At 55.9% G+C, this 14582-nt stretch overlaps 1 pseudogene across 1 annotated transcript; it reads left to right on the forward strand.

The window, feature by feature from the left end:
• The first annotated feature begins 5442 nt into the window (after positions 1-5442).
• LOC145361540 (transcription factor AP-4-like) lies at positions 5443-13783 on the forward strand (annotated as a pseudogene). Its single transcript, XR_013889846.1, has 6 exons — positions 5443-5448; positions 5918-6016; positions 7401-7548; positions 8606-8758; positions 12485-12649; positions 13462-13783. The product of XR_013889846.1 is annotated as a transcription factor AP-4-like (transcript).
• Positions 13784-14582: the final 799 nt, after the last annotated feature.

Consider the following 14582-nt stretch of genomic DNA (forward strand, 5'->3'; position numbering starts at 1 on the left):
AACACCCAGAAGATAAGGGCTGCTGATGCATGGGATCACAATCATCTGCAAGTTCCCCTCTGGGCCACTCACCATCCTGATTTGAAATTATATCATCGTTCCTTCATTGTTGCTAGGTCAAAATCTTGGAACTCTCTTCCTAACAGCATTGTGGGTGCACTTGCATCACATGGACTACAATGGTTCAAGACGGTGGCTCACCCTCCTTTAAATGGTGCCAAGGTCTTTTCCATCCACCTGATAGGGCAGATGAGGGGTGAATATTTTTAAGAAGCGGGTTGATGGGTTTTTGATAAGAGAAGGATTAAGGGTTATGGGGAGAGGGCGGGAAAGTGGAACTGAGCCACGACAGATCAGCCATGATCTTATTGAATGGCGGGGCAGGCTCGAGGGGCTAGATGGCCTACTCCTGCTCCTATTTCTTATGTTCTTATGTTCTTATGAAATTCTCTGGCCTCCCCTCAGCGATTTTCTTGGCAGTGGGAGGTGGTGTGCCATTCACTGATAGAGGAATATTCAGATCCCGCTGCTGTTGATGCGAATTCCCATTAAAGATACCCCTTGCTGCTGGTGGGACCACAGGAACCTGCCAGCCTGAATGGCCAGAGAATTCCGGCAGGAGTCTCAGTTTAACTTCTTATCTGAAAGATGGAATTTCCAACCGTGCAGTTCACCCATCCCTTAGTAATACACCAGTCTAACAGATTACATGCTCAAGTCTCTGCAGTGGGATTGAAACCCACTGAGTTCTGACTCACAGACAAGAGAGGTTACCATTCCACATTTCAATGACGTTATAGAACCGACAACTTTTAATTAACCAGTTTCATCTTTTCTTATAAAGATTGAGATCATTGAATAATCAGAAGAAGATCCAGTTGCCTCATGTTACCTCCCGAGGCTAACTCATTGACTTCTTAATTATTGTTCAAGAGACTTGAATAGATGTTTATGACATGTTGATAAACTAAGTACACAATAAGACCTTTGCAGGTTTTTAATCCAAAGTCTGATACTGCTGTTCACCTTATTAAGTTTGCAAGCTACAAAAGCAGATGCAGTCATTACCTTCCACATGATGAGGACTGGTCTACTTTGTAAATTTGGATTTTTATTTATAATCCAGAGATCTGGCCCTTGAGCTGGTTCTAGGATTCAAAATCATAACAGAAATAGAATACCGATAGTTTTTTATCAATTACATGTTAAGAGAAATAAGCTGTAAAATAATTTGTATACACAGCACACAAGAGTTAAAGTGAGGGTGAAGGGTCTGACAAAGGTCATCCAGACTTGAAGGGGGGAGTTTTCCCATCCTGCCCACCACAGGAATCGTAGTGGGTGGGCAAACTGGGGCAAACAATGCAAAGATCCAATGACATCTGGCAGGATTTTCTGGTTGTGAGGTGAGCATGGCTGTAAAATCCCACCCAAACCATTGGCTCTATTCTCCCTCCACAGATGCTGCCAGACCTGCTGATCTTCTCCAGTATTTCTTGTTTTTGTTTCAGACTCCAGCATTTTGCCTTTATGTTAAAGGCAGAAGTGAACAGCTAACTTTGTGTTCCTGCTTTGACCCCCATTAGTGCATTCTGGAAATTTAGGTGGATGGATTTTCTGACTAAGATGTGAAATGCCAGGACTCTCCCAGAGAATTACTCTCGCTCTCTCTCTCTCCCCCAGAGAATTACTCGCGCTCTCTCTCTCCCAGAGAATTACTCGCTCTCTCTCTCTCTCTCCCAGAGAATTACTCGCGCTCTCTCTCTCTCTCCCAGAGAATTACTCTCGCTCTCTCTCTCTCCCCCAGAGAATTACTCGCTCTCTCTCTCTCTCTCCCAGAGAATTACTCTCGCTCTCTCTCTCTCCCCCAGAGAATTACTCGCTCTCTCTCTCTCTCTCCCAGAGAATTACTCGCTCTCTCTCTCTCTCTCCCAGAGAATTACTCGCGCTCTCTCTCTCCCCCAGAGAATTACTCGCGCTCTCTCTCTCTCCCAGAGAATTACTCGCTCTCTCTCTCTCTCTCCCAGAGAATTACTCGCGCTCTCTCTCTCTCCCAGAGAATTACTCGCTCTCTCTCTCTCTCCCAGAGAATTACTCTCGCTCTCTCTCTCTCCCCCAGAGAATTACTCTCTCTCTCTCTCCCCCAGAGAATTACTCGCTCTCTCTCTCTCTCCCAGAGAATTACTCGCTCTCTCTCTCTCTCCCAGAGAATTACTCTCGCTCTCTCTCTCTCCCCCAGAGAATTACTCTCTCTCTCTCTCCCCCAGAGAATTACTCTCTCTCTCTCTCCCCCAGAGAATTACTCGCTCTCTCTCTCTCTCCCAGAGAATTACTCGCTCTCTCTCTCTCTCCCAGAGAATTACTCTCGCTCTCTCTCTCTCCCCCAGAGAATTACTCTCTCTCTCTCTCCCCAGAGAATTACTCTCTCTCTCTCTCCCCCAGAGAATTACTCGCTCTCTCTCTCTCTCCCAGAGAATTACTCTCGCTCTCTCTCTCTCCCAGAGAATTACTCGCTCTCTCTCTCTCTCTCCCAGAGAATTACTCGCGCTCTCTCTCTCTCCCAGAGAATTACTCGCTCTCTCTCTCTCTCCCAGAGAATTACTCTCGCTCTCTCTCTCTCCCCCAGAGAATTACTCTCTCTCTCTCTCCCCCAGAGAATTACTCGCTCTCTCTCTCTCTCCCAGAGAATTACTCGCTCTCTCTCTCTCTCCCAGAGAATTACTCTCGCTCTCTCTCTCTCCCCCAGAGAATTACTCTCTCTCTCTCTCCCCCAGAGAATTACTCTCTCTCTCTCTCCCCCAGAGAATTACTCGCTCTCTCTCTCTCTCCCAGAGAATTACTCGCTCTCTCTCTCTCTCCCAGAGAATTACTCGCGCTCTCTCTCTCTCCCAGAGAATTACTCTCGCTCTCTCTCTCTCTCCCAGAGAATTACTCGCGCTCTCTCTCTCCCCCAGAGAATTACTCGCGCTCTCTCTCTCTCCCAGAGAATTACTCTCGCTCTCTCTCTCTCTCCCAGAGAATTACTCGCGCTCTCTCTCTCCCCCAGAGAATTACTCGCTCTCTCTCTCTCTCTCCCAGAGAATTACTCGCGCTCTCTCTCTCTCCCAGAGAATTACTCGCGCTCTCTCTCTCCCCCAGAGAATTACTCGCTCTCTCTCTCTCTCTCCCAGAGAATTACTCGCGCTCTCTCTCTCTCCCAGAGAATTACTCGCGCTCTCTCTCTCTCTCTCTCCAGAGAATTACTCGCGCTCTCTCTCTCTCTCCCAGAGAATTACTCGCTCTCTCTCTCTCTCTCTCTCCCAGAGAATTACTCGCTCTCTCTCTCTCCCAGAGAATTACTCGCTCTCTCTCTCTCTCTCTCTCCCAGAGAATTACTCGCGCTCTCTCTCTCCCAGAGAATTACTCGCGCTCTCTCTCTCTCTCCCAGAGAATTACTCGCGCTCTCTCTCTCTCCCAGAGAATTACTCGCTCTCTCTCTCTCTCCCAGAGAATTACTCGCTCTCTCTGTCCCAGAGAATTACTCGCGCTCTCTCTCTCCCTCCCAGAGAATTACTCGCTCTCTCTCTCTCTCCCAGAGAATTACTCGCTCTCTCTCTCTCTCCCAGAGAATTACTCGCTCTCTCTCTCTCTCTCCCAGAGAATTACTCGCTCTCTCTCTCTCTCTCCCAGAGAATTACTCGCGCTCTCTCTCTCTCCCAGAGAATTACTCGCTCTCTCTGTCCCAGAGAATTACTCGCTCTCTCTCTCTCTCTCCCAGAGAATTACTCGCGCTCTCTCTCTCTCCCAGAGAATTACTCGCTCTCTCTGTCCCAGAGAATTACTCGCTCTCTCTGTCCCAGAGAATTACTCGCTCTCTCTCTCTCTCTCCCAGAGAATTACTCGCGCTCTCTCTCTCTCCCAGAGAATTACTCGCTCTCTCTGTCCCAGAGAATTACTCGCGCTCTCTCTCTGTCCCAGAGAATTACTCGCGCTCTCTCTCTCTGTCCCAGAGAATTACTCGCTCTCTTTTTCAGTAAATTTGTCTCTCTCCCTCCCAGCGAATTTCTCTCTTCCCCAGTGAATCACACAGTCTGTCTCTCTCTCTCTATCTCTCTCTCTGTGAATTTCTCGCTCTCTCCCTCAGTGATTTACTAACTCTCTCAGGGGGGCAGTTGAGAGTCAACCACGTTGCTGTGGCTCTGGAGTCACATGTAGGCCAGACCGGGTAAGGATGGCAGATTTCCCTCCCTGAAGGACATTAGTGACCCAGATGCTGACAATCGACAATGGTTTCATGGTCACTTTTTAAATTTAATTCGGTTGCTGTGATGGGATTCGAACCCAGGTCCCCCAGAGCGTTACTCAGAGTCTCTGGGTTACTAGTCCAGCGACAGTCCCACTGCGCCACCGCCATCCCGTGAGTGAGTCCCAGCTCACCGTCTCTCAGCTTCATCAGAGGGAGGACGCTCGCTGTTCCGTCACTGGACGAGGTGGGGGGGGTGCGGGGGTGGTGGTTCTTGTATTTGCCACAGTTCCTGGATCCGTGTGACTGCCCAGTTTGGGCACCAGGCCCAGTTTCCCCGGTGCGATCGTTGGTGGCTGGGTCCCAAACTCCGAAACTGCCTCCCTTTTACAATCGCTGTGTAAAACCAACCTCTTTGATTGGGCTATTGCGCCCCCCCACCCCCGCCCACCCCCCATTCCTACCCTGGGCCCCCTCCTCCACCCCACCTCGGGTCCCACCCCACCCCACCCTGTGCCCGTCCCATCCCAGGCTTCCCCCCTGCCCTGGACTCACCCCCCTGTGTCCTGCCCAGGGCCCCCCCCACCCCCCACCTCGGGGCCCTCCTCTGTCCTGCCCCAGGCCCCCCTGTGCTCCCCCACCCCCCCCCATGTCTGTACCTCTATTCCTCCTCCCAAAGTGTATAACCTCACACTTTTCCACAGTGTATTCCATCTGCCACTTCTTAGCCCACTCTCCTAACCTGTCCAAGTCCTTCTGCAGCCCCCCTGCTTCCTCAATACTACCTGTCCCTCTACGTATCTTTGTATCATCTGTAAACTTAGCAACAGTGCCTTCAGTTCCTTCCTCCAAATCATTAATGTTTATTGTCAAACGCTGCGGTCCCAGCACTGACCCCTGAGACACACCACTAGTCACTGGCTGCCATCCTGAAAAGACCCCTTTATCCCCACTCTGTCCTCTCTCCATGCCAGGATCTTATCCTTAACACCGTGGGTTCTTAACAGTCTCTCATGTGGCACCTTGTCAAAGGCCTTCTGGAAATCTAAATAAATCACATCCACTGGTTCTCCTTTATCTACCTTCCTTGTTACCTCCTCAAAGATCTCTAACAGATTTGTCAGACGTGACCTCCCCGCGACAAAGCCGTGCTGACTCAGTCCTACTTTATCAAGTACTCTGCAATCTCATCTTTAATAACAGACTCTAAAATCTTGCCGATGACGGTCAGGTTAACCGGCCTATAATCTCCCGTCTGCTGCCCCCCTCCCTTCTTTAAACAGCCGTGTTACATTCACTACTTTCCAGTCCTCTGGCACCCTCCCTGCCCCCAGCGATTCCTGAAAGATCACCACCGATGCCTCCACAATTCCCTCAGCTCTCTCCATTCGAACCCTGCGGTGCAGTCCATCTGGTCCAGGCGATTTATCCACCGTCAGACTTTCCCCCAGAACTTTCTCCTTAGTGATGGACTCCCCTGTGCCCGCCCCCCTCCCGGCTGTCCTGGAGCTCTGGCATCCCACTGCTGTCTTCCACCGTGAAGACTATTCAGTTCCTCTGCCCTTTCCTCAGGGTGTTCTGCCGGTCGCCGTGTTGGCGGTGCCATCCGAATGAAGTTGTTGTTGTAGTGTGCAGTCGACGCTTCGGGGGAGGGGGTCAGTTAATTTTTTTGGGACCTAATTCTTCTCCCGGCAGGCGGCCATCCTGCAGCAGACGGCAGAGTATATCTTCACTCTGGAGGAGGATAAGACGCGGCTGATACAGCAGAACGCCCAGCTGAAGAGATTGGTTCAGGTGAGCGGGACCCCACCCTGCTGCATGCTGGGAGGTGCCGAGATCGTAAAGGGGGGGGGGGGTGACAGTAATGTGGGTGCAAGATTGGGGGCTGCCTGGGGTTGGGAGGGCTGGGGGTGGGGGTGTGGAGTGGGGGGGGCTGGGAGGGGCGGGGGTTGTGGTGGGGCTGGGGGCGGGAGGTGGGGTTGGGGGGGCTGGGGCCGGGGGTGGGAGAGGTGGGGCAGGCGGGGGGGGTGTGATGGGGGAGCGGGGGCAAGGGGCAAGGGGCAGGGGGGCTGAGGGTGGGGGGTGTTGGGGGGCCGCTGGGGGTGGTGGCTGGGGAGTGGGGGGGGCTGGGGGCAAGGGGCAGGGGGGCTGAGGGCGGGGGGTGTTGGGGGTTTGCTGGGGGCCGGGGGTGGCGGCTGGGGATGGGGGGGCAGAGGGGCTGCTGGGAGATGGTGGCTGGGGGAGTGGGGGGTGCTGGGGAGTGGGGGGGGCTGGGGGTTGCTGGCTGGGGAGTGGGGGGGCTGGGGAGTGGGGGGGCGCTGGGGGGTGGGGGCTGGGGAGTGGGGGGGGGGCTGGGGAGTGTGGGGGGGAACCATTTACAAAGATATTGCCACCCAGGACTATGAGGAATGACCTGGGGGGGGTGGGTGGGTGGGGGGTGGGGGGGGCCGGGATTATTCTCCTCGGGACAGAGAGGAGGCTGAGGGGAGATTGACGTTCGGGCTGTATCGGGCTGCTGGGTGGCGATGACTGAATCCCTGCACAGTGCAGACAGGGGCCATTCGGCCCATCGGATCCACACTGGCTCTCCCCAGCAGACAGGCCCGCGACACGGGGCACCTTTCAGCCACGATGGGCCTCTCCCCGTGTTGTAAATCTTTCCAGGTATCTGGAAAGGAATGTGGGGGGGATCCTGATCCTGTGATGGGAGAGAGGAGGCCATTCAGCCCCTCGAGCCTGCTGTACTGCCCCACGAGGTTGTTAACCCGCTCACCGTGGGGGCCACAGCGTCACTTGGAGCGGAAATCCCTCCGTCTCAGATTTGAAAGGGGTTTACTGGGGGGGGGGGGGCTGTTATTCCTGTTTGGAATTCTGGAATTCCAGCAGCCTTTGCGTACAAAGTGTGGATGCCTCCCCCCTTCCCCCCCCCCCGTCCCCCTTCCTTCCTTTCCCCCCCCGTCCCCCTCCCTCGCTCTCCTTCTCTCCCCGCCCCCCCCTCGCTCCAGTAGCTCTGTAGACGCGTGTGCTATCTCAGTGTCAAACTTGCTAAGTTTGTCTCACCCCCCCACTCCCGGGGTCTCCATTCCCCCCTCCCCCTCCCCCTCCCCCTCCCCCTCCCCCTCCCCCTCCCCCTCCCCCTCCCCCTCCCCCTCCCCCTCCCCCTCTCCCTCCCCCTCAGGAATACTCCGGCTCCTCCCCCGAAGCGGAAACGGGGCGATGAATCGGATGAAGGGATCGGTTCCCCGGATTCGGCAGACGAGGATTTGGCCGAGTTGAGGCAGCACCTGGAGAAGGAGCGGCTGCTGCGAATCTCATTGGAAGAGAAGGTTTGTTATCTCTTTACCCCGTCCCCGGATTTATTTACCTTCCCGTCCCCCCCCTCCTCCTCCTCCCCCCCCCCGCCTCCTCCCCACTCCAACACCCTGCCTGTGCATGTACCTTGCAAACATACACAAGCACGTGCGCAATGGCACTCTGCACAGCTAGCTGCGCACGTGCAGATGGTGTTTAGTAAATTGGAAACTATTCTGCAAGGAAAGTGCCCCTCTATCTATCAGTGTGTGCACATGAGCCAGTGCTGAGGGAGTGCTGCGCCGTTGGAGGGTCGGTGCTGAGGGAGGGTCAGTGCTGAGGGGAGTGCCGCACTGTCAGAGGGTCAGTGCTGAGGGAGTGCCGCACTGTCAGAGGGTCAGTGCTGAGGGAGTGCCGCACTGTCAGAGGGTCAGTGCTGAGGGAGTGCCGCACTGTCAGAGGGTCAGTGCTGAGGGAGTGCCGCACTGTCAGAGGGTCAGCGCTGAGGGAGTGCCGCACTGTCAGAGGGTCAGCGCTGAGGGAGTGCCGCACTGTCAGAGGGTCAGCGCTGAGGGAGTGCCGCACTGTCAGAGGGTCAGCGCTGAGGGAGTGCCGCACTGTCAGAGGGTCAGCGCTGAGGGAGTGCCGCACTGTCAGAGGGTCAGCGCTGAGGGAGTGCCGCACTGTCAGAGGGTTGTCTTAATAGGGGTCTCTGACACATATACAGACAGTGTCCGAAGCCAGGAATCGAACCCAGGTCCCTGGCACTGTGAGGCAGCAGCGCTAACCACCGTGCCAGTGACAGGGGTGGGACACTACCCTCTGCGCCAATCAATCGCTGCATGAATTTTACCTCCTATCCTGAGTGACCCGATTCCCAGCTCTCCCCCCACCCCCCCCACCCCCTCTGCCTACTCCCCGGCCTCACCAGGCCCTGAACCCTTGCCTGTTCTGTGGGCGGAGGGTGTTTGAGGGAGGTGGGGGAAGAGCAGAGTGTGATTGGGGCAGCACAGAGAGAGGGCCGAGTGGCCTGTTCCCGCACGGTTACGCGGTGTGGAGCTCCAGCCGATGGTGTTTGTGGCCTTGCTGCAGGTGAGGAGCCTGGAGTCTCAGTTAGAGCCCAGCCAGGCCGGGAGGCTGAAGGAGATCCTGCAACAGAGCCGGACACAGCGGGAACACCAGGAGAACCCGGAGCAGCGGAGACAGTTCCTGGAGGAACAGCCCGGATCCGTCAGCACAGCACAGGTACCAGCCACCTGGCACTGCCCACCGGCCCCCTAAACACCCCCTCCCCACCCCCTGCCTGACCCCTGCTGTCCCCCTACCCCCATCTGCCCCCAACCCCTCCCTTGCTTGTCCCTCCTCCCCTCCTCCCCTCCTGTCCCTCCTCCCCAGCCTGTCCCTCTGCCCCCCCTCCCTCTGGCCCGCCTTGCCTCGCTTCGCTGCTCCCCCCCCCCCCCCCCCCAACCTGGCCCCCGTGTTTGGTCCTGCCCTCCCCCTCCCATTTAACCCAGAGATGGGGAGGAGTCTCTGCTCTGAGGGGGGGGTGGGGTTGGGACTGTATAATTGGGAATACCGTCTCCGATAGACTGACAAAGGGAGCGGGAGGATATTGGGGAGGGGGTGAAGTTGGGGGGGAGGGGGGATGTAGGATTGCAGAGTTAACGACACAATCCGATCAACCAAGATCTTATCGAATAGAATCCCTACAGTGCAGAAGGAGGCCATTCAGCCCATCGAGTCTGCACCGACACTCTGAAAGAGCATCCCCTTGGTAGCACAGTGGGTTAGCACTGCCGCCTCACAGCTCCAGGGATTCAGGTTCGATTCCCGGCTCGGGTCACTGTCTGTGCGGAGTTTGCACATTCTCCCCGTGTCTGCGTGGGTTTCCTCCCACAGTCTGAAAGACTGTGCTGGTCAGGGTGCACTGGCCGTGCTAAATTCTCCCTCGGTGTAACCCGAACAGGTGCCGGAGTGTGGGGACTCGGGGAGTTTCGCAGTAACTTCATTGCAGTGTTAATGTGAGCCTACTTGTGACACTAATAAATAAATCTTTCGACCCCACTGTTTTGAACTTTATTTGATTTTTTTCGCTGTTTAGGCTGTACGTGACCTTCGAACCCTAACGTTCCCCCCTTACCCCCTCCACCATTGGGTTTCAAATTGGTGTTATATTTTAACCCAATGTTTGAGACTCCCCCACTGTCCCCACACTGTGTGTGTCTCACAGCATGGGGGGGTGTGTTGTGTGGGGGTGTGTCTGTGTGCGTTGCGTGGGGGGGAGGTGCCTGTGTGTGCGTTGCGTAGGGGGGGGTGCCTGTGTGTGTGTTGTGTGGGGGGGGTCCCTGTGTGTGCGTTGCGTAGGGGGGGGTGCCTGTGTGTGCGTTGCGTAGGGGGGGGGGGGTGCCTGTGTGTGCGTTGCGTAGGGGGGGGTCCCTGTGTGTGCGTTGCGTAGGGGGGGGGGGGTGCCTGTGTGTGTGCGTTGTGTAGGGGGGGGTCCCTGTGTGTGTGCGTTGCGTAGGGGGGGGTGCCTGTGTGTGCGTTGCGTAGGGGGGGGGGGTGCCTGTGTGTGTGCGTTGCGTAGGGGGGGGTCCCTGTGTGTGTGCGTTGCGTAGGGGGGGGTCCCTGTGTGTGTGCGTTGCGTAGGGGGGGGTGCCTGTGTGTGCGTTGTGTGGGGGGGGTCCCTGTGTGTGTGCGTTGCGTAGGGGGGGGTCCCTGTGTGTGTGCGTTGCGTAGGGGGGGGTCCCTGTGTGTGTGCGTTGCGTAGGGGGGGGTCCCTGTGTGTGTGCGTTGCGTAGGGGGGGGTGCCTGTGTGTGTGCGTTGCGTGGGGGGGGTGCCTGTGTGTGCGTTGCGTAGGGGGGGAGGTGCCTGTGTGTGTGCGTTGCGTGGGGGGGTGCCTGTGTGTGTGCGTTGCGTGGGGGGGGTGCCTGTGTGTGCGTTGCGTGGAGGGGGGGTGCCTGTGTGGCAGGGTGTCTGTGTGTGAGGTGAGAGGTGCCCCCCTTGCTCCCAGGGTGGGGAGGGTCAGTATTGACCCTGGGGTTGTTGAGTGACTCTCTGTGTGTGGATGGACAGAATGGCAGTGAAACAGAGTCTCTGGGAGAGTAGCTCGGATTCTCTGGCCTTTCTCTTCTCTCGCCGATATTGGCGGGGGAATGGAGTTGGGGGAAAGATGGGAAGGGGATCACCCTCAGGCAGAGTCCCCTTTGATTAGAGAACGCCAGCCTCAACACCACCCAGAGCAGAGAGAATGGTCACTGCACATCTGTACAGAGACCGAGCCTCTCCGTCAGCAGCTGCAGAGGTGGCTCTGCCTGTCTCTGTATCTCTCTCTCTCTCTCTGCCTGTCTCTGTATCTCTCTCTGTGCCTGTCTCTGTATCTCTCTCTGTGCCTGTCTCTGTATCTCTCTCTGTGCCTGTCTCTGTATCTCTCTCTCTCTTGCCTGTCTCTGTATCTCTCTCTCTCTGCCCTGTCTCTGTATCTCTCTCTCTCTCTCTGCCCTGTCTCTGTATCTCTCTCTCTCTCTCTGCCCTGTCTCTGTATCTCTCTCTCTCTCTCTCTGCCCTGTCTCTGTATCTCTCTCTCTGCCCTGTCTCTGTATCTCTCTCTCTCTCTGCCCTGTCTCTGTATCTCTCTCTCTCTCTGCCCTGTCTCTGTATCTCTCTCTCTCTCTCTCTGCCCTGTCTCTGTATCTCTCTCTCTGCCCTGTCTCTGTATCTCTCTCTCTGCCCTGTCTCTGTATCTCTCTCTCTCTCTGCCCTGTCTCTGTATCTCTCTCTCTCTCTCTGCCCTGTCTCTGTATCTCTCTCTCTCTCTGCCCTGTCTCTGTATCTCTCTCTCTCTCTGCCCTGTCTCTGTATCTCTCTCTCTCTCTCTCTGCCCTGTCTCTGTATCTCTCTCTCTCTCTCTCTGCCCTGTCTCTGTATCTCTCTCTCTCTCTCTCTGCCCTGTCTCTGTATCTCTCTCTCTCTCTCTCTGCCCTGTCTCTGTATCTCTCTCTCTCTCTCTCTGCCCTGTCTCTGTATCTCTCTCTCTCTCTCTCTGCCCTGTCTCTGTATCTCTCTCTCTCTCTCTCTGCCCTGTCTCTGTATCTCTCTCTCTCTCTCTCTGCCCTGTCTCTGTATCTCTCTCTCTCTCTCTCTGCCCTGTCTCTGTATCTCTCTCTCTCTCTCTCTGCCCTGTCTCTGTATCTCTCTCTCTCTCTCTCTGCCCTGTCTCTGTATCTCTCTCTCTCTCTCTCTGCCCTGTCTCTGTATCTCTCTCTCTCTCTCTCTGCCCTGTCTCTGTATCTCTCTCTCTCTCTCTCTGCCCTGTCTCTGTATCTCTCTCTCTCTCTCTGCCCTGTCTCTGTATCTCTCTCTCTCTCTCTGCCCTGTCTCTGTATCTCTCTCTCTCTCTGCCCTGTCTCTGTATCTCTCTCTCTCTCTGCCCTGTCTCTGTATCTCTCTCTCTCTCTCTCTGCCCTGTCTCTGTATCTCTCTCTCTCTCTCTCTGCCCTGTCTCTGTATCTCTCTCTCTCTCTCTCTGCCCTGTCTCTGTATCTCTCTCTCTCTCTCTCTGCCCTGTCTCTGTATCTCTCTCTCTCTCTCTCTGCCCTGTCTCTGTATCTCTCTCTCTCTCTCTCTGCCCTGTCTCTGTATCTCTCTCTCTCTCTCTCTGCCCTGTCTCTGTATCTCTCTCTCTCTCTCTCTGCCCTGTCTCTGTATCTCTCTCTCTCTCTCTCTGCCCTGTCTCTGTATCTCTCTCTCTCTCTCTCTGCCCTGTCTCTGTATCTCTCTCTCTCTCTCTGCTCTGTCTCTGTATCTCTCTCTCTGCCCTGCCTCTCTCGGTCTCTCTGTCTGGTTCTCTCTCTCGCTCTCTCCCCTATCAATGGCTCCCTCGCCTCCCTGTGCAGTTGAACGTTTTTTTTTTAAATAGCGTGTGTGCCGTTTTCTCTGATTTTTATTTTTTAATTTGTTTCCCTCCCCGGTAGCTTTCCACCGCACACAGTCCCCCAGCCCCAACCCAGCACCCGACAGTTATTGTACCAGCTCCTCTGCCTGCGAGTGTGTTACAGCTCAACCTACTGACCATGGCTCCAAACTCTGTAATCAGCACCGTGTCCACCTCCAGACAGAACCTGGACACCATTGTACAGGTATCGGGGGGTGTGGAGGGGAGGGAGAATTCGAGGGGGGGGGAGGAGTAGGGAGAATCGGGGGTGGGGTTGGGTGGGGAGGGAGAATCCGGGGGCTGGGGGAGGGGGATTGGTGGGAAGAGGTGGTTAAGAGGGTCACCATTCTAAGTACGGGATCAGAGGGTCATGGTAGCCAGGCAGAGAGAGGGAGAGGGTGATGGGAGGGGTCCCAGAGTGACCAGGAGACGGGCACGGGGGGGGGGTTGGGCCGATCTTGCCCAGGAAGTCGGCGACTTTCTGTTTTTATTTGTGTGGTCCTCCCGAGTTTGGGGTCGGTTCCGGTCTGTCGGCGACACCAGACTGAGATCAGATAACTGAGCCCGGACCGGGAACCTCCCCGGGAGGCCTGTTTATTAAATAAAGGGAGTTATAAATATTGTGTGGTACGGCAGCCCCCCCCCCCCCCCCCCCCAGCCGCCACGGCGCCAGGGACTTGGGTTCGATTCCTGGCCTCGGGTCACTGTCTGCGCGGAGTCTGCACATTCTCCCCGTGTCTGCGTGGGTTTCCTCCGGGGGCTCCGGTTTCCTCCCACAGTCTGAAAGACGTGCGGGTTAGGGTGGATTGGGCCGTGATAAATTCTCCCTCGGCGTAACCCGAGCAGGAGTGTGGGCGACTAGGGGAGTCTGACAGTAACTTCATTGCAGTGTTAATGTAAACCTACTTGTGACACTGATAAATGAACTTAAAATATTGATACACACCCGGTGCCGTGGGGAGGGGGATTCGGGGTCGGAGCGACGTTCTACCCAGTTGTCCTTTTATTTTCCACAAGGCCATTCAGCATATTGAAGCCACAGAGCAAGGAGCGGAGGAGGGCCCCGAGGGAGCGCCGGAGCGGACCGCAGCGTTGCTGAACCTCGACCGGGTGCCGGAGGGAGTGCCGGAGGAGAGGGATTGGCAGAGGCTGCTCACCGCCTCGCCGCTCATCATCAAGACCTCCTTCAGCGACCCCGCGATCCCCGAGGGCGGCCGGCGGGGGACGCTGGCGACGCTGAGGCCCGGGGTGGAGGTGGAGGCCGTCCCCTCCGTGTTGGCGTCGGGCGCCGGCCTGCTGTAAAAGCGAGACGGCGGAGACGCGTCGGCGCCGAACTGTGGGGGAGGGAGGACTCGGCGGAGGGGGGAGGGGGTGGGGGGCCCGGTCTGTAGAGTTTTGAGCTTAAGGGACCTTTTTTTTTTAAATCAGTGGCGTCCTTCCCAAGGCAGCCCCTTCCTGTCCTTGCAGAGAGAGAGAGAGAGAGAGAGAGCAGCCGCGAAGGTCACAGCTCTGAGTGCCGGGGAGGGGGTGGTTGGGGGGTTTAATGTTGGCCGGTCCTGTGATTTGTTTCAAACACCTCTCCAGCCAGTTGTACCCGAGCGATCGCGATAGCCTATCAATGCACCAACTTTTTTATTCTTTATAAACATGGCTGGCAGCCTCTGTTGCCCAAGCCTAATTACCTCTGAACTGAATAAGGACATAAGAAATAGGAGCAGGAGTCGGCCATCCAGCCCTTCGAGCCTGCCCCGCCATTCAATAAGATCATGGCTGATCTGATAGTGGATCCGTTCCACTTTCCCGCTTTCTCCCCTTAATTCCCCTTGTCTATCAGAAACCTATCTACCCGTGACTTAAATATATCCAGCGAGGCAGCCTCCACCACTTCAACGGGCAGAGAATTCCAGAGACTCACCACCCTCTTTCCAGTTTCCTCCCAACAAATTGTCCCTAAATTAGTCTCCCCTCAATCTGGTTTCCAATGGGAGTGCCATAAGCGTAGACATGGGTGGAAAAGGAAAAGCACAATGTTCAGAAGGAGGCGCAGGCCAACGGGCCTGTTTCCCGTGCTGTGTTCTTTGTAATCTGGGAGAAGAAGTTCCTCCTCAACTCCGTTCTAAACTGCCCCCCCCCTTATC

This window comes from Carcharhinus amblyrhynchos, chromosome 35 (genome assembly GCF_965287045.1).
Source record: "Carcharhinus amblyrhynchos chromosome 35, sCarAmb.v2.hapA, whole genome shotgun sequence".
In the NCBI taxonomy this organism is placed as follows: Eukaryota; Metazoa; Chordata; class Chondrichthyes; order Carcharhiniformes; family Carcharhinidae; genus Carcharhinus; species Carcharhinus amblyrhynchos.